This window comes from Cryptomeria japonica, unplaced genomic scaffold, assembly GCF_030272615.1.
Source record: "Cryptomeria japonica unplaced genomic scaffold, Sugi_1.0 HiC_scaffold_408, whole genome shotgun sequence".
Lineage (NCBI taxonomy): Eukaryota > Viridiplantae > Streptophyta > Pinopsida > Cupressales > Cupressaceae > Cryptomeria > Cryptomeria japonica.
Genome location: NW_026729229.1, coordinates 19,257 through 35,000, shown reverse-complemented (window position 1 = coordinate 35,000; position 15,744 = coordinate 19,257). Strand labels below are relative to the sequence as shown.

Genomic DNA, 15,744 nt, shown 5'->3' with positions numbered 1-15,744 from the left:
CGCTACGAAGTGTGCTCCAAGGTGCGGCGTGCACGTTGTCGGAGCCCGGTTTGCCCCGGGTGCGCACCTCGCCTGCACCTTGGCCGGGGTGGGCACCTTGGCTGGGTTTGCCCAGGGTGCGCTCCGAAGCGGGGTTACTGGAGCGCCCCCTCTTTTTTTGTCAGAGCGTTTGGTGGGGTTTCTCGCATTGGCTCTTCCCAGGCCCGGTTGTTGGGTGCGCTCCCACCCTGGCGCGCGCGAAGTTGGAAGTTGGGTTAATTGCCCGGGCGCGCACCTTCGCCAGGGTGGGCACCTTGGTGCGCACACCTTGGCTGGGCTGCGCACCAGGGCGGGCTCAAGATGGCACCAGCATTCCCTTTTTCTCACTATCTTTCAAAACGGAAATTTTAAAATCTCGTTTTTTTTTTGCCTTTTATGGAAATTAGTGAAGGCATCGCATCAAAGGTGCGCACCTCGCTGCCCACCTTGGTGTGCTCCGAGGTGCCCACCACGGTGCGCAACGCCGGTGCGAACCCGGGAGCGCCCCGATGTGTGCTCCAAGGTGCGGCGTGCACGAAGTCGGACCCCGGTTTGCCCCGGGTGCGCACCTCGCGTGCACCTTGGTGCGCACACCTTGGCTGGGTTGCGCGGCCTGGTGGGCACCATGGTGCGCACCAAGGAGCGCTCCGAAGTGTGCTCCAAGGTGCGGCGTGCACGAAGTCGGAGCCCGGTTTGCCCCGGGTACGCACCTCGCGTGCACCTTCGCCGGGGTGGGCACCTCGGCTGGGTTGCGCGCCCTGGTGCGCACCAAGGAGCGCTCCGAAGTGTGCTCCAAGGTGCGGCGTGCACGAAGTCGGAGCCCGGTTTGCCCCGGGTGCGCACCTTCGCCGCGGTGCGCACCATGGCGTGCACGAAGTCGGAGCCCGGTTTGCCCCGGGTGCGCACCTCGCGTGCACCTTCGGCGGGGTTGCGCGCCCTGGTGGGCACCATGGTGCGCACCAAGGAGCGCTCCGAAGTGTGCTCCAAGGTGCGGCGTGCACGAAGTCGGAGCCCGGTTTGCCCCGGGTGCGCACCTCGCGTGCACCTTCGGCGGGGTTGCGCGCCCTGGTGGGCACCATGGTGCGCACCAAGGAGCGCTCCGAAGTGTGCTCCAAGGTGCGGCGTGCACGAAGTCGGAGCCCGGTTTGCCCCGGGTGCGCACCTCGCGTGCACCTTCGCCGCGGTGGGCACCATGGCGTGCACGAAGTCGGAGCCCGGTTTGCCCCGGGTGCGCACCTCGCGTGCACCTTCGCCGGGGTGGGCACCTCGGCTGGGTTGCGCGCCCTGGTGCGCACCAAGGAGCGCTCCGAAGTGTGCTCCAAGGTGCGGCGTGCACGAAGTCGGAGCCCGGTTTGCCCCGGGTGCGCACCTCGCGTGCACCTTCGCCAGGGTGGGCACCTCGGTGCGCACACCTTCTCAATGTTTTCTTGCCTTTTCTGGAAATTGGTGAAGGCAGCGCATCAAAGGTGCGCACCTCGGTGTGCTCCGAGGTGCGAACCCGAGAGCGCTCCGAGGTGCCCACGAAGTCGAAAGTCGGGTTAATTGCATTGTTTTCCCCGGGTGCGCTCCGAGGTGCGCAACATCGGCGCGCACCAAGGAGGGCTCCGAAGTGTGCTCCAAGGTGCGCACGATGGCGTGCACCTCTGGTGCGCACGATTCGGAGCTCGGTTTGACCGGGGTGCGCACACCTTGGCTGGGTTGCGCACCTTTTGTGCGCTCCAAGGTGCGCACGAAGTCGGAGCTCGGTTTGCCCCGGGTGCGCACCTTCGCCAGGGTGCGCACCTTGATGCGCACGCCTTGGCTGGGCTGCGCACCTTGGTGGGCGCCATGGTGCGCACCTTTCGTGCGCTCCAAGGTGCGCACGAAGTCGGAGCTCGGTTTGCCCCGGGTGCGCACCTTGGTGGGCGCCATGGTGCACTCCGAGGTGCCCAAGATTGGTGCGCACCAAGGAGCGCTCCGAAGTGCGCTCCAAGGTGCGCGCGAAGTCGAAAGTTGGGTTAATTGTCCGGTTTGCCTCGGGTGCGCACCTTGCGTGCACCTTCGCCAGGGTGGGCGCCTTGGTGCGCACACCTTGGCTGGGCTGCGCACACCTTGGCACCCGCGTTTCCTTCATTTTAAATTTTTTTTTTTTACAATCTCTCAAGTGGGAAATTCTATAATCTCAACTTTTTTTGCCTTTTCAGGAAACTTTTGAATGGAGCGCATCATTGGTGCGCTCCGAAGTGTGCTCCAAAGCTCTCTCCAGCTGCGTGCACCTGCCCCGGCCGCGCACCCGGCCCCGCCCAGCTTCGCTCACCTGTCCCGGGCGTCTGGTGCGGAACCTTAGAGTAAGAAACATCACCGTGCACCTTGGCCAACGTGCGCGACTCGACCGAGCGCGCACTGGCCGAGGTGCACACCGATTTCACCTGGGTGCGCGCGCAGCACCTCGGGCGCACCGGGGTGCGCGCACAACGCCCGGGTTGCACCGTGGCCTGTGTGCTCGGGGCGCCTCGGGTGCGCGCTCGGTGTCGCCCCCGCGCGCGCGGTAGTGCGGGCAGCGCACCCCGGCCCGGCCCGGCCCCGACGAGAACGCAAACGGGCAAAAGGTTTATTCAAATAGCATTGCGACGCCCGGCGAAAAACTAAAAAAGGGTGCAACACCGGGACTTCCCGGGAGGTCACCCATCCCAGTACTACTCCGGCCCAAGCGCGCTTAACTGCGGAGTTCTGATGGGATCCGGTGCACTAACGCTGGTATGATCGCACCCGTTATGAGCTTGTCGCAGTGTGTACTTAGCAAACCGCGACCCACGTGCGAATCCACCCCGGCCACCCACCCCCGTCGAGGTGCACACCCTCCCTCGCGAAGTGCGCCCCGTTCGCCAAGTGTGAGCCCTGCCCGGGTGCGCGCACCTTGCTAGGGCGTCGGGTGTGCACCCGGCCCGGCCTACGTGCGTGCACCTGGAGGGGGCGTCGTGTGCGTGCAGTGTCCCGTCTGCAACGCGGTGCCCACACACCACCTCGGGCGCAACGACCTGCGCTCACATGTGGGCCGAGTGCACCTTGGTGCATGTTCGGGGCGCCTCGGGTGCACGCTCGATCTTGCCCCGGTGCACCAAGGCGCTCGGTTTGCCCCGGGTGCGCACTTGGTGCAAGGTGGGCACCCAAAATAGGGATCAAGCACCAAAACACAAGTTTCGGGATGCAAAATGGGACCCAAGGACCACAAATGCGTTCCAAGACCCATGATGGGTCCACGAGAACAAAAATGTGTTCCGAGACTTAATAAACAAATATTGGGTTTTAGGAGAAGAAACATGCTCTGATGCCCAAAACGAGAATCGACCCCGAAAAGGCCACAGGCCAAAAGTGGGATGCGAGACAAAAAAAAATGGGACCCGAGGACCAAAATTGGGTTCCCAGGTCGAAGACAGGGCAACCGGACAAGAAACGACCTCTAAGGCTCGAAATGAGTCCCGACGACTAAAACTTGACAAGAAGCACCCATCAGGCACCCAACTCGACACCCATGGGATGCCGACCCACCCGGGCTTCCACCTAGCACACCTTGGCACCCACCCACCCTCGCACCCAACCTCGCACCCAACTTAGCACCTTTGAACCCACATTGGCACTCACCCTGACCCTGGCACCTTGGAACCCACATTGGCACTCACCTTGACCCTGGCACCCACCTTTGCACTCACCTTGGGACCCACCCTGGCTCCCACCTCGGCACCCACCCAGACACCCACCTTGGTTCCTTGGCACCCACCTTGGATCCTTGGCACCCACCCCGACACCCACCTTGGCACGCAACTTGGCTACTTGCCACCCACCTTGGCTCCTTGACGCCCACCCCGACAACCACCCCGTGACCTACCCTGGCTAGGGTTGGTGCACACCCACCCTGGTGCCCACCTTGGCACCCACCCTATGACCCACCTTGGCACGCACCTTAGTACCCACCCCGTTACCCACCCTAGGACCCACCCCGTGACCCACCTTGGCCAGGGTGGGTGCCTTGGTGCGCACAACTTGCCTGGGCTGCACACCAGGGCGGGCTCAAGATGGCACCCGCGTTCCGTTTTTTTCACTATCTTTCAAAACGGAAATTTTAAAATCTCATTTTTTTCTTTTTTTTGCCTTTTCTGGAAATTAGTGAAGGCAGCGCATCAAAGGTGCGCAATGCTGGTGCGAACCCGGGAGCGCTCCGATGTGTGCTCCAAGGTGCGGCGTGCACGAAGTCCGAGCCCGGTTTGCCCCGGGTGCGCACCTCGCGTGCACCTTCGCCGGGGTGAGCACCTTGGCTGGGTTGCGCGCCCTGGTGCGTACCAAGGAGCGCTCTGAAGTGTGCTCCAAGGTGCGGCGTGCACGAAGTCGGAGCCCGGTTTGCCCCGGGTGTGCACCTCGGGTGCGCACCTCGCGTGCACCTTCGCTGCGGTGGGCACCTTGGCTGGGTTGCGCGCCTTGGTGGGCACCATGCAGTGCACGAAGTCGGAGCCCGGTTTGCCCCGGGCGCGCACCTCCGCCAGGGTGGGCACCTTGGTGCGCACAACTTGCCTGGGCTGCGCATCAGGAAGGGCTCAAGATGGCACCCGCGTTCCGTTTTTTTCACTATCTTTCAGAACGGAAATTTTAAAATATCGTTTTTTTTTGCCTTTTCTGGAAATTAGTGAAGGCAGCGCATCAAAGGTGCGCAACGCTGGTGCGAACCTGGGAGCGCTCCGATGTGTGCTCCAAGGTGCGGCGTGCACGAAGTCGGAGCCCGGTTTGCCTCGGGTGCGCCCTGGTGGGCACCATGGTGCGCACCAAGGAGCGCTCCGAAGTGTGCTCCAAGGTGCGGCCTGCACGAAGTCGGAGCCCGGTTTGCCCCGGGTGTGCACCTCGGGTGGGCACCTTGGTGCGCATGCCTTGCCTGGGCTGCGCACCAGGGCGGGCTCAAGATGGCACCCGCGTTCCTTTTTTTTCACTATCTTTCAAAACGGAAATTTTAAAATCTCATTTTTTTTTGCCTTTTTCTGGAAATTAGTGAAGGCAGCGCATCAAAGGTGCGCACCTCGCTGCCCACCACGGTGCGCAACGCCGGTGGGCACCCGGGAGTGCTTCGAAGTGTGCTCCAAGGTGCTGCGTGCACGTTGTCGGAGCCCGGTTTGCCCCGGGTGCGCACCTCGCGTGCACCTTCGTCGGGGTGGGCACCTTGGCTTGGTTTGCCCCGGCTGCGCTCCGAAGCGGGGTTATTGGAGCGCCGCCTCTTTTTTTGTCGGAGCGTTTGGTGGGGTTTCTCGCATTGGCTCTTCCGAGGCCCGGTTGCCACCCTGGCGCGCACGAAGTCGGAAGTAGGGTTAATTGCCCGGGTGCGCACCTTTGCCAGGGTGGCACCTTACCTGGGCTGCGCACCAGGGCGGGCTCAAGATGGCACGCGCGTTCCGTTTTTTTCACTATCTTTCAAAACGGAAATTTTAAAATCTCCTTTTTTTTTTGCCTTTTCTGGAAATTAGTGAAGGCAGCGCATCAAAGGTGCGCACCTCGCTGCCCACCTTGGTGTGCTCTGAGGTGCGCACCCGGGAGCGCTACGAAGTGTGCTCCAAGGTGCGGCGTGCACGTTGTCGGAGCCCGGTTTGCCCCGGGTGCGCACCTCGCCTGCACCTTGGCCGGGGTGGGCACCTTGGCTGGGTTTGCCCAGGGTGCGCTCCGAAGCGGGGTTACTGGAGCGCCCCCTCTTTTTTTGTCAGAGAGTTTGGTGGGGTTTCTCGCATTGGCTCTTCCCAGGCCCGGTTGTTGGGTGCGCTCCCACCCTGGCGCGCGCGAAGTTGGAAGTTGGGTTAATTGCCCGGGCGCGCACCTTCGCCAGGGTGGGCACCTTGGTGCGCAAACCTTGGCTGGGCTGCGCACCAGGGCGGGCTCAAGATGGCACCAGCATTCCCTTTTTCTCACTATCTTTCAAAACGGAAATTTTAAAATCTCGTTTTTTTTTTGGATTTTATGGAAATTAGTGAAGGCATCGCATCAAAGGTGCGCACCTCGCTGCCCACCTTGGTGTGCTCCGAGGTGCCCACCACGGTGCGCAACGCCGGTGCGAACCCGGGAGCGCCCCGATGTGTGCTCCAAGGTGCGGCGTGCACGAAGTCGGACCCCGGTTTGCCCCGGGTGCGCACCTCGCGTGCACCTTGGTGCGCACACCTTGGCTGGGTTGCGCGGCCTGGTGGGCACCATGGTGCGCACCAAGGAGCGCTCCGAAGTGTGCTCCAAGGTGCGGCGTGCACGAAGTCGGAGCCCGGTTTGCCCCGGGTGCGCACCTTCGCCGCGGTGGGCACCATGGCGTGCACGAAGTCGGAGCCCGGTTTGCCCCGGGTGCGCACCTCGCGTGCACCTTCGCCGGGGTGGGCACCTCGGCTGGGTTGCGCGCCCTGGTGCGCACCAAGGAGCGCTCTGAAGTGTGCTCCAAGGTGCGGCGTGCACGAAGTCGGAGCCCGGTTTGCCCCGGGTGTGCACCTCGCGTGCACCTTCGCTGCGGTGGGCACCTTGGCTGGGTTGCGCGCCTTGGTGGGCACCATGCAGTGCACGAAGTCGGAGCCCGGTTTGCCCCGGGCGCGCACCTCCGCCAGGGTGGGCACCTTGGTGCGCACAACTTGCCTGGGCTGCGCACCAGGAAGGGCTCAAGATGGCACCCGCGTTCCGTTTTTTTCACTATCTTTCAGAACGGAAATTTTAAAATATCGTTTTTTTTTGCCTTTTCTGGAAATTAGTGAAGGCAGCGCATCAAAGGTGCGCAACGCTGGTGCGAACCTGGGAGCGCTCCGATGTGTGCTCCAAGGTGCGGCGTGCACGAAGTCGGACCCCGGTTTGCCCCGGGTGCGCACCTCGCGTGCACCTTGGTGCGCACACCTTGGCTGGGTTGCGCGCCCTGGTGGGCACCATGGTGCGCACCAAGGAGCGCTCCGAAGTGTGCTCCAAGGTGCGGCGTGCACGAAGTCGGAGCCCGGTTTGCCCCGGGTGCGCACCTCGCGTGCACCTTCGCCGCGGTGGGCACCATGGCGTGCACGAAGTCGGAGCCCGGTTTGCCCCGGGTGCGCACCTCGCGTGCACCTTCGCCGGGGTGGGCACCTTAGTGTGCAGACCTTGGCTGGGTTGCGCGCCCTGGTGGGCACCATGGTGCGCACCAAGGAGCGCTCCGAAGTGTGCTCCAAGGTGCGGCCTGCACGAAGTCGGAGCCCGGTTTGCCCCGGGTGTGCACCTCGGGTGGGCACCTTGGTGCGCATGCCTTGCCTGGGCTGCGCACCAGGGCGGGCTCAAGATGGCACCCGCGTTCCTTTTTTTTCACTATCTTTCAAAACGGAAATTTTAAAATCTCATTTTTTTTTGCCTTTTTCTGGAAATTAGTGAAGGCAGCGCATCAAAGGTGCGCACCTCGCTGCCCACCACGGTGCGCAACGCCGGTGGGCACCCGGGAGTGCTTCGAAGTGTGCTCCAAGGTGCTGCGTGCACGTTGTCGGAGCCCGGTTTGCCCCGGGTGCGCACCTCGCGTGCACCTTCGTCGGGGTGGGCACCTTGGCTGGGTTTGCCCCGGCTGCGCTCCGAAGCGGGGTTATTGGAGCGCCGCCTCTTTTTTTGTCGGAGCGTTTGGTGGGGTTTCTCGCATTGGCTCTTCCGAGGCCCGGTTGCCACCCTGGCGCGCACGAAGTCGGAAGTAGGGTTAATTGCCCGGGTGCGCACCTTTGCCAGGGTGGGCACCTTACCTGGGCTGCGCACCAGGGCGGGCTCAAGATGGCACGCGCGTTCCGTTTTTTTCACTATCTTTCAAAACGGAAATTTTAAAATCTCCTTTTTTTTTTGCCTTTTCTGGAAATTAGTGAAGGCAGCGCATCAAAGGTGCGCACCTCGCTGCCCACCTTGGTGTGCTCTGAGGTGCGCACCCGGGAGCGCTACGAAGTGTGCTCCAAGGTGCGGCGTGCACGTTGTCGGAGCCCGGTTTGCCCCGGGTGCGCACCTCGCCTGCACCTTGGCCGGGGTGGGCACCTTGGCTGGGTTTGCCCAGGGTGCGCTCCGAAGCGGGGTTACTGGAGCGCCCCCTCTTTTTTTGTCAGAGCGTTTGGTGGGGTTTCTCGCATTGGCTCTTCCCAGGCCCGGTTGTTGGGTGCGCTCCCACCCTGGCGCGCGCGAAGTTGGAAGTTGGGTTAATTGCCCGGGCGCGCACCTTCGCCAGGGTGGGCACCTTGGTGCGCACACCTTGGCTGGGCTGCGCACCAGGGCGGGCTCAAGATGGCACCAGCATTCCCTTTTTCTCACTATCTTTCAAAACGGAAATTTTAAAATCTCGTTTTTTTTTTGCCTTTTATGGAAATTAGTGAAGGCATCGCATCAAAGGTGCGCACCTCGCTGCCCACCTTGGTGTGCTCCGAGGTGCCCACCACGGTGCGCAACGCCGGTGCGAACCCGGGAGCGCCCCGATGTGTGCTCCAAGGTGCGGCGTGCACGAAGTCGGACCCCGGTTTGCCCCGGGTGCGCACCTCGCGTGCACCTTGGTGCGCACACCTTGGCTGGGTTGCGCGGCCTGGTGGGCACCATGGTGCGCACCAAGGAGCGCTCCGAAGTGTGCTCCAAGGTGCGGCGTGCACGAAGTCGGAGCCCGGTTTGCCCCGGGTACGCACCTCGCGTGCACCTTCGCCGGGGTGGGCACCTCGGCTGGGTTGCGCGCCCTGGTGCGCACCAAGGAGCGCTCCGAAGTGTGCTCCAAGGTGCGGCGTGCACGAAGTCGGAGCCCGGTTTGCCCCGGGTGCGCACCTTCGCCGCGGTGCGCACCATGGCGTGCACGAAGTCGGAGCCCGGTTTGCCCCGGGTGCGCACCTCGCGTGCACCTTCGGCGGGGTTGCGCGCCCTGGTGGGCACCATGGTGCGCACCAAGGAGCGCTCCGAAGTGTGCTCCAAGGTGCGGCGTGCACGAAGTCGGAGCCCGGTTTGCCCCGGGTGCGCACCTCGCGTGCACCTTCGGCGGGGTTGCGCGCCCTGGTGGGCACCATGGTGCGCACCAAGGAGCGCTCCGAAGTGTGCTCCAAGGTGCGGCGTGCACGAAGTCGGAGCCCGGTTTGCCCCGGGTGCGCACCTCGCGTGCACCTTCGCCGCGGTGGGCACCATGGCGTGCACGAAGTCGGAGCCCGGTTTGCCCCGGGTGCGCACCTCGCGTGCACCTTCGCCGGGGTGGGCACCTCGGCTGGGTTGCGCGCCCTGGTGCGCACCAAGGAGCGCTCCGAAGTGTGCTCCAAGGTGCGGCGTGCACGAAGTCGGAGCTCGGTTTGCCCCGGGTGCGCACCTCGCGTGCACCTTCGCCAGGGTGGGCACCTCGGTGCGCACACCTTCTCAATGTTTTCTTGCCTTTTCTGGAAATTGGTGAAGGCAGCGCATCAAAGGTGCGCACCTCGGTGTGCTCCGAGGTGCGAACCCGAGAGCGCTCCGAGGTGCCCACGAAGTCGAAAGTCGGGTTAATTGCATTGTTTTCCCCGGGTGCGCTCCGAGGTGCGCAACATCGGCGCGCACCAAGGAGGGCTCCGAAGTGTGCTCCAAGGTGCGCACGATGGCGTGCACCTCTGGTGCGCACGATTCGGAGCTCGGTTTGACCGGGGTGCGCACACCTTGGCTGGGTTGCGCACCTTTTGTGCGCTCCAAGGTGCGCACGAAGTCGGAGCTCGGTTTGCCCCGGGTGCGCACCTTCGCCAGGGTGCGCACCTTGATGCGCACGCCTTGGCTGGGCTGCGCACCTTGGTGGGCGCCATGGTGCGCACCTTTCGTGCGCTCCAAGGTGCGCACGAAGTCGGAGCTCGGTTTGCCCCGGGTGCGCACCTTGGTGGGCGCCATGGTGCACTCCGAGGTGCCCAAGATTGGTGCGCACCAAGGAGCGCTCCGAAGTGCGCTCCAAGGTGCGCGCGAAGTCGAAAGTTGGGTTAATTGTCCGGTTTGCCTCGGGTGCGCACCTTGCGTGCACCTTCGCCAGGGTGGGCGCCTTGGTGCGCACACCTTGGCTGGGCTGCGCACACCTTGGCACCCGCGTTTCCTTCATTTTAAATTTTTTTTTTTTACAATCTCTCAAGTGGGAAATTCTATAATCTCAACTTTTTTTGCCTTTTCAGGAAACTTTTGAATGGAGCGCATCATTGGTGCGCTCCGAAGTGTGCTCCAAAGCTCTCTCCAGCTGCGTGCACCTGCCCCGGCCGCGCACCCGGCCCCGCCCAGCTTCGCTCACCTGTCCCGGGCGTCTGGTGCGGAACCTTAGAGTAAGAAACATCACCGTGCACCTTGGCCAACGTGCGCGACTCGACCGAGCGCGCACTGGCCGAGGTGCACACCGATTTCACCTGGGTGCGCGCGCAGCACCTCGGGCGCACCGGGGTGCGCGCACAACGCCCGGGTTGCACCGTGGCCTGTGTGCTCGGGGCGCCTCGGGTGCGCGCTCGGTGTCGCCCCCGCGCGCGCGGTAGTGCGGGCAGCGCACCCCGGCCCGGCCCGGCCCCGACGAGAACGCAAACGGGCAAAAGGTTTATTCAAATAGCATTGCGACGCCCGGCGAAAAACTAAAAAAGGGTGCAACACCGGGACTTCCCGGGAGGTCACCCATCCCAGTACTACTCCGGCCCAAGCGCGCTTAACTGCGGAGTTCTGATGGGATCCGGTGCACTAACGCTGGTATGATCGCACCCGTTATGAGCTTGTCGCAGTGTGTACTTAGCAAACCGCGACCCACGTGCGAATCCACCCCGGCCACCCACCCCCGTCGAGGTGCACACCCTCCCTCGCGAAGTGCGCCCCGTTCGCCAAGTGTGAGCCCTGCCCGGGTGCGCGCACCTTGCTAGGGCGTCGGGTGTGCACCCGGCCCGGCCTACGTGCGTGCACCTGGAGGGGGCGTCGTGTGCGTGCAGTGTCCCGTCTGCAACGCGGTGCCCACACACCACCTCGGGCGCAACGACCTGCGCTCACATGTGGGCCGAGTGCACCTTGGTGCATGTTCGGGGCGCCTCGGGTGCACGCTCGATCTTGCCCCGGTGCACCAAGGCGCTCGGTTTGCCCCGGGTGCGCACTTGGTGCAAGGTGGGCACCCAAAATAGGGATCAAGCACCAAAACACAAGTTTCGGGATGCAAAATGGGACCCAAGGACCACAAATGCGTTCCAAGACCCATGATGGGTCCACGAGAACAAAAATGTGTTCCGAGACTTAATAAACAAATATTGGGTTTTAGGAGAAGAAACATGCTCTGATGCCCAAAACGAGAATCGACCCCGAAAAGGCCACAGGCCAAAAGTGGGATGCGAGACAAAAAAAAATGGGACCCGAGGACCAAAATTGGGTTCCCAGGTCGAAGACAGGGCAACCGGACAAGAAACGACCTCTAAGGCTCGAAATGAGTCCCGACGACTAAAACTTGACAAGAAGCACCCATCAGGCACCCAACTCGACACCCATGGGATGCCGACCCACCCGGGCTTCCACCTAGCACACCTTGGCACCCACCCACCCTCGCACCCAACCTCGCACCCAACTTAGCACCTTTGAACCCACATTGGCACTCACCCTGACCCTGGCACCTTGGAACCCACATTGGCACTCACCTTGACCCTGGCACCCACCTTTGCACTCACCTTGGGACCCACCCTGGCTCCCACCTCGGCACCCACCCAGACACCCACCTTGGTTCCTTGGCACCCACCTTGGATCCTTGGCACCCACCCCGACACCCACCTTGGCACGCAACTTGGCTACTTGCCACCCACCTTGGCTCCTTGACGCCCACCCCGACAACCACCCCGTGACCTACCCTGGCTAGGGTTGGTGCACACCCACCCTGGTGCCCACCTTGGCACCCACCCTATGACCCACCTTGGCACGCACCTTAGTACCCACCCCGTTACCCACCCTAGGACCCACCCCGTGACCCACCTTGGCCAGGGTGGGTGCCTTGGTGCGCACAACTTGCCTGGGCTGCACACCAGGGCGGGCTCAAGATGGCACCCGCGTTCCGTTTTTTTCACTATCTTTCAAAACGGAAATTTTAAAATCTCATTTTTTTCTTTTTTTTGCCTTTTCTGGAAATTAGTGAAGGCAGCGCATCAAAGGTGCGCAATGCTGGTGCGAACCCGGGAGCGCTCCGATGTGTGCTCCAAGGTGCGGCGTGCACGAAGTCCGAGCCCGGTTTGCCCCGGGTGCGCACCTCGCGTGCACCTTCGCCGGGGTGAGCACCTTGGCTGGGTTGCGCGCCCTGGTGCGTACCAAGGAGCGCTCTGAAGTGTGCTCCAAGGTGCGGCGTGCACGAAGTCGGAGCCCGGTTTGCCCCGGGTGTGCACCTCGGGTGCGCACCTCGCGTGCACCTTCGCTGCGGTGGGCACCTTGGCTGGGTTGCGCGCCTTGGTGGGCACCATGCAGTGCACGAAGTCGGAGCCCGGTTTGCCCCGGGCGCGCACCTCCGCCAGGGTGGGCACCTTGGTGCGCACAACTTGCCTGGGCTGCGCATCAGGAAGGGCTCAAGATGGCACCCGCGTTCCGTTTTTTTCACTATCTTTCAGAACGGAAATTTTAAAATATCGTTTTTTTTTGCCTTTTCTGGAAATTAGTGAAGGCAGCGCATCAAAGGTGCGCAACGCTGGTGCGAACCTGGGAGCGCTCCGATGTGTGCTCCAAGGTGCGGCGTGCACGAAGTCGGAGCCCGGTTTGCCTCGGGTGCGCCCTGGTGGGCACCATGGTGCGCACCAAGGAGCGCTCCGAAGTGTGCTCCAAGGTGCGGCCTGCACGAAGTCGGAGCCCGGTTTGCCCCGGGTGTGCACCTCGGGTGGGCACCTTGGTGCACATGCCTTGCCTGGGCTGCGCACCAGGGCGGGCTCAAGATGGCACCCGCGTTCCTTTTTTTTCACTATCTTTCAAAACGGAAATTTTAAAATCTCATTTTTTTTTGCCTTTTTCTGGAAATTAGTGAAGGCAGCGCATCAAAGGTGCGCACCTCGCTGCCCACCACGGTGCGCAACGCCGGTGGGCACCCGGGAGTGCTTCGAAGTGTGCTCCAAGGTGCTGCGTGCACGTTGTCGGAGCCCGGTTTGCCCCGGGTGCGCACCTCGCGTGCACCTTCGTCGGGGTGGGCACCTTGGCTTGGTTTGCCCCGGCTGCGCTCCGAAGCGGGGTTATTGGAGCGCCGCCTCTTTTTTTGTCGGAGCGTTTGGTGGGGTTTCTCGCATTGGCTCTTCCGAGGCCCGGTTGCCACCCTGGCGCGCACGAAGTCGGAAGTAGGGTTAATTGCCCGGGTGCGCACCTTTGCCAGGGTGGCACCTTACCTGGGCTGCGCACCAGGGCGGGCTCAAGATGGCACGCGCGTTCCGTTTTTTTCACTATCTTTCAAAACGGAAATTTTAAAATCTCCTTTTTTTTTTGCCTTTTCTGGAAATTAGTGAAGGCAGCGCATCAAAGGTGCGCACCTCGCTGCCCACCTTGGTGTGCTCTGAGGTGCGCACCCGGAAGCGCTACGAAGTGTGCTCCAAGGTGCGGCGTGCACGTTGTCGGAGCCCGGTTTGCCCCGGGTGCGCACCTCGCCTGCACCTTGGCCGGGGTGGGCACCTTGGCTGGGTTTGCCCAGGGTGCGCTCCGAAGCGGGGTTACTGGAGCGCCCCCTCTTTTTTTGTCAGAGAGTTTGGTGGGGTTTCTCGCATTGGCTCTTCCCAGGCCCGGTTGTTGGGTGCGCTCCCACCCTGGCGCGCGCGAAGTTGGAAGTTGGGTTAATTGCCCGGGCGCGCACCTTCGCCAGGGTGGGCACCTTGGTGCGCAAACCTTGGCTGGGCTGCGCACCAGGGCGGGCTCAAGATGGCACCAGCATTCCCTTTTTCTCACTATCTTTCAAAACGGAAATTTTAAAATCTCGTTTTTTTTTTGCCTTTTATGGAAATTAGTGAAGGCATCGCATCAAAGGTGCGCACCTCGCTGCCCACCTTGGTGTGCTCCGAGGTGCCCACCACGGTGCGCAACGCCGGTGCGAACCCGGGAGCGCCCCGATGTGTGCTCCAAGGTGCGGCGTGCACGAAGTCGGACCCCGGTTTGCCCCGGGTGCGCACCTCGCGTGCACCTTGGTGCGCACACCTTGGCTGGGTTGCGCGGCCTGGTGGGCACCATGGTGCGCACCAAGGAGCGCTCCGAAGTGTGCTCCAAGGTGCGGCGTGCACGAAGTCGGAGCCCGGTTTGCCCCGGGTGCGCACCTTCGCCGCGGTGGGCACCATGGCGTGCACGAAGTCGGAGCCCGGTTTGCCCCGGGTGCGCACCTCGCGTGCACCTTCGCCGGGGTGGGCACCTCGGCTGGGTTGCGCGCCCTGGTGCGCACCAAGGAGCGCTCTGAAGTGTGCTCCAAGGTGCGGCGTGCACGAAGTCGGAGCCCGGTTTGCCCCGGGTGTGCACCTCGCGTGCACCTTCGCTGCGGTGGGCACCTTGGCTGGGTTGCGCGCCTTGGTGGGCACCATGCAGTGCACGAAGTCGGAGCCCGGTTTGCCCCGGGCGCGCACCTCCGCCAGGGTGGGCACCTTGGTGCGCACAACTTGCCTGGGCTGCGCACCAGGAAGGGCTCAAGATGGCACCCGCGTTCCGTTTTTTTCACTATCTTTCAGAACGGAAATTTTAAAATATCGTTTTTTTTTGCCTTTTCTGGAAATTAGTGAAGGCAGCGCATCAAAGGTGCGCAACGCTGGTGCGAACCTGGGAGCGCTCCGATGTGTGCTCCAAGGTGCGGCGTGCACGAAGTCGGACCCCGGTTTGCCCCGGGTGCGCACCTCGCGTGCACCTTGGTGCGCACACCTTGGCTGGGTTGCGCGCCCTGGTGGGCACCATGGTGCGCACCAAGGAGCGCTCCGAAGTGTGCTCCAAGGTGCGGCGTGCACGAAGTCGGAGCCCGGTTTGCCCCGGGTGCGCACCTCGCGTGCACCTTCGCCGCGGTGGGCACCATGGCGTGCACGAAGTCGGAGCCCGGTTTGCCCCGGGTGCGCACCTCGCGTGCACCTTCGCCGGGGTGGGCACCTTAGTGTGCAGACCTTGGCTGGGTTGCGCGCCCTGGTGGGCACCATGGTGCGCACCAAGGAGCGCTCCGAAGTGTGCTCCAAGGTGCGGCCTGCACGAAGTCGGAGCCCGGTTTGCCCCGGGTGTGCACCTCGGGTGGGCACCTTGGTGCGCATGCCTTGCCTGGGCTGCGCACCAGGGCGGGCTCAAGATGGCACCCGCGTTCCTTTTTTTTCACTATCTTTCAAAACGGAAATTTTAAAATCTCATTTTTTTTTGCCTTTTTCTGGAAATTAGTGAAGGCAGCGCATCAAAGGTGCGCACCTCGCTGCCCACCACGGTGCGCAACGCCGGTGGGCACCCGGGAGTGCTTCGAAGTGTGCTCCAAGGTGCTGCGTGCACGTTGTCGGAGCCCGGTTTGCCCCGGGTGCGCACCTCGCGTGCACCTTCGTCGGGGTGGGCACCTTGGCTGGGTTTGCCCCGGCTGCGCTCCGAAGCGGGGTTATTGGAGCGCCGCCTCTTTTTTTGTCGGAGCGTTTGGTGGGGTTTCTCGCATTGGCTCTTCCGAGGCCCGGTTGCCACCCTGGCGCGCACGAAGTCGGAAGTAGGGTTAATTGCCCGGGTGCGCACCTTTGCCAGGGTGGGCACCTTACCTGGGCTGCGCACCAGGGCGGGCTCAAGATGGCACGCGCGTTCCGTTTTTTTCACTATCTTTCAAAACGGAAATTTTAAAAT

General features: G+C 62.9%; 2 non-coding genes across 2 annotated transcripts; both read right to left on the bottom strand.

Moving 5' to 3' along the window:
- Positions 1 to 2,649: 2,649 nt before the first annotated feature.
- Positions 2,650 to 2,768, bottom strand: LOC131871423 (5S ribosomal RNA). The gene has a single exon (XR_009369643.1). It is a non-coding gene; the product is annotated as a 5S ribosomal RNA (ribosomal RNA).
- Positions 2,769 to 10,572: 7,804 nt separating this feature from the next.
- LOC131871422 (5S ribosomal RNA) lies at positions 10,573 to 10,691 on the bottom strand. Its single transcript, XR_009369642.1, has one exon. It is a non-coding gene; the product is annotated as a 5S ribosomal RNA (ribosomal RNA).
- Positions 10,692 to 15,744: the final 5,053 nt, after the last annotated feature.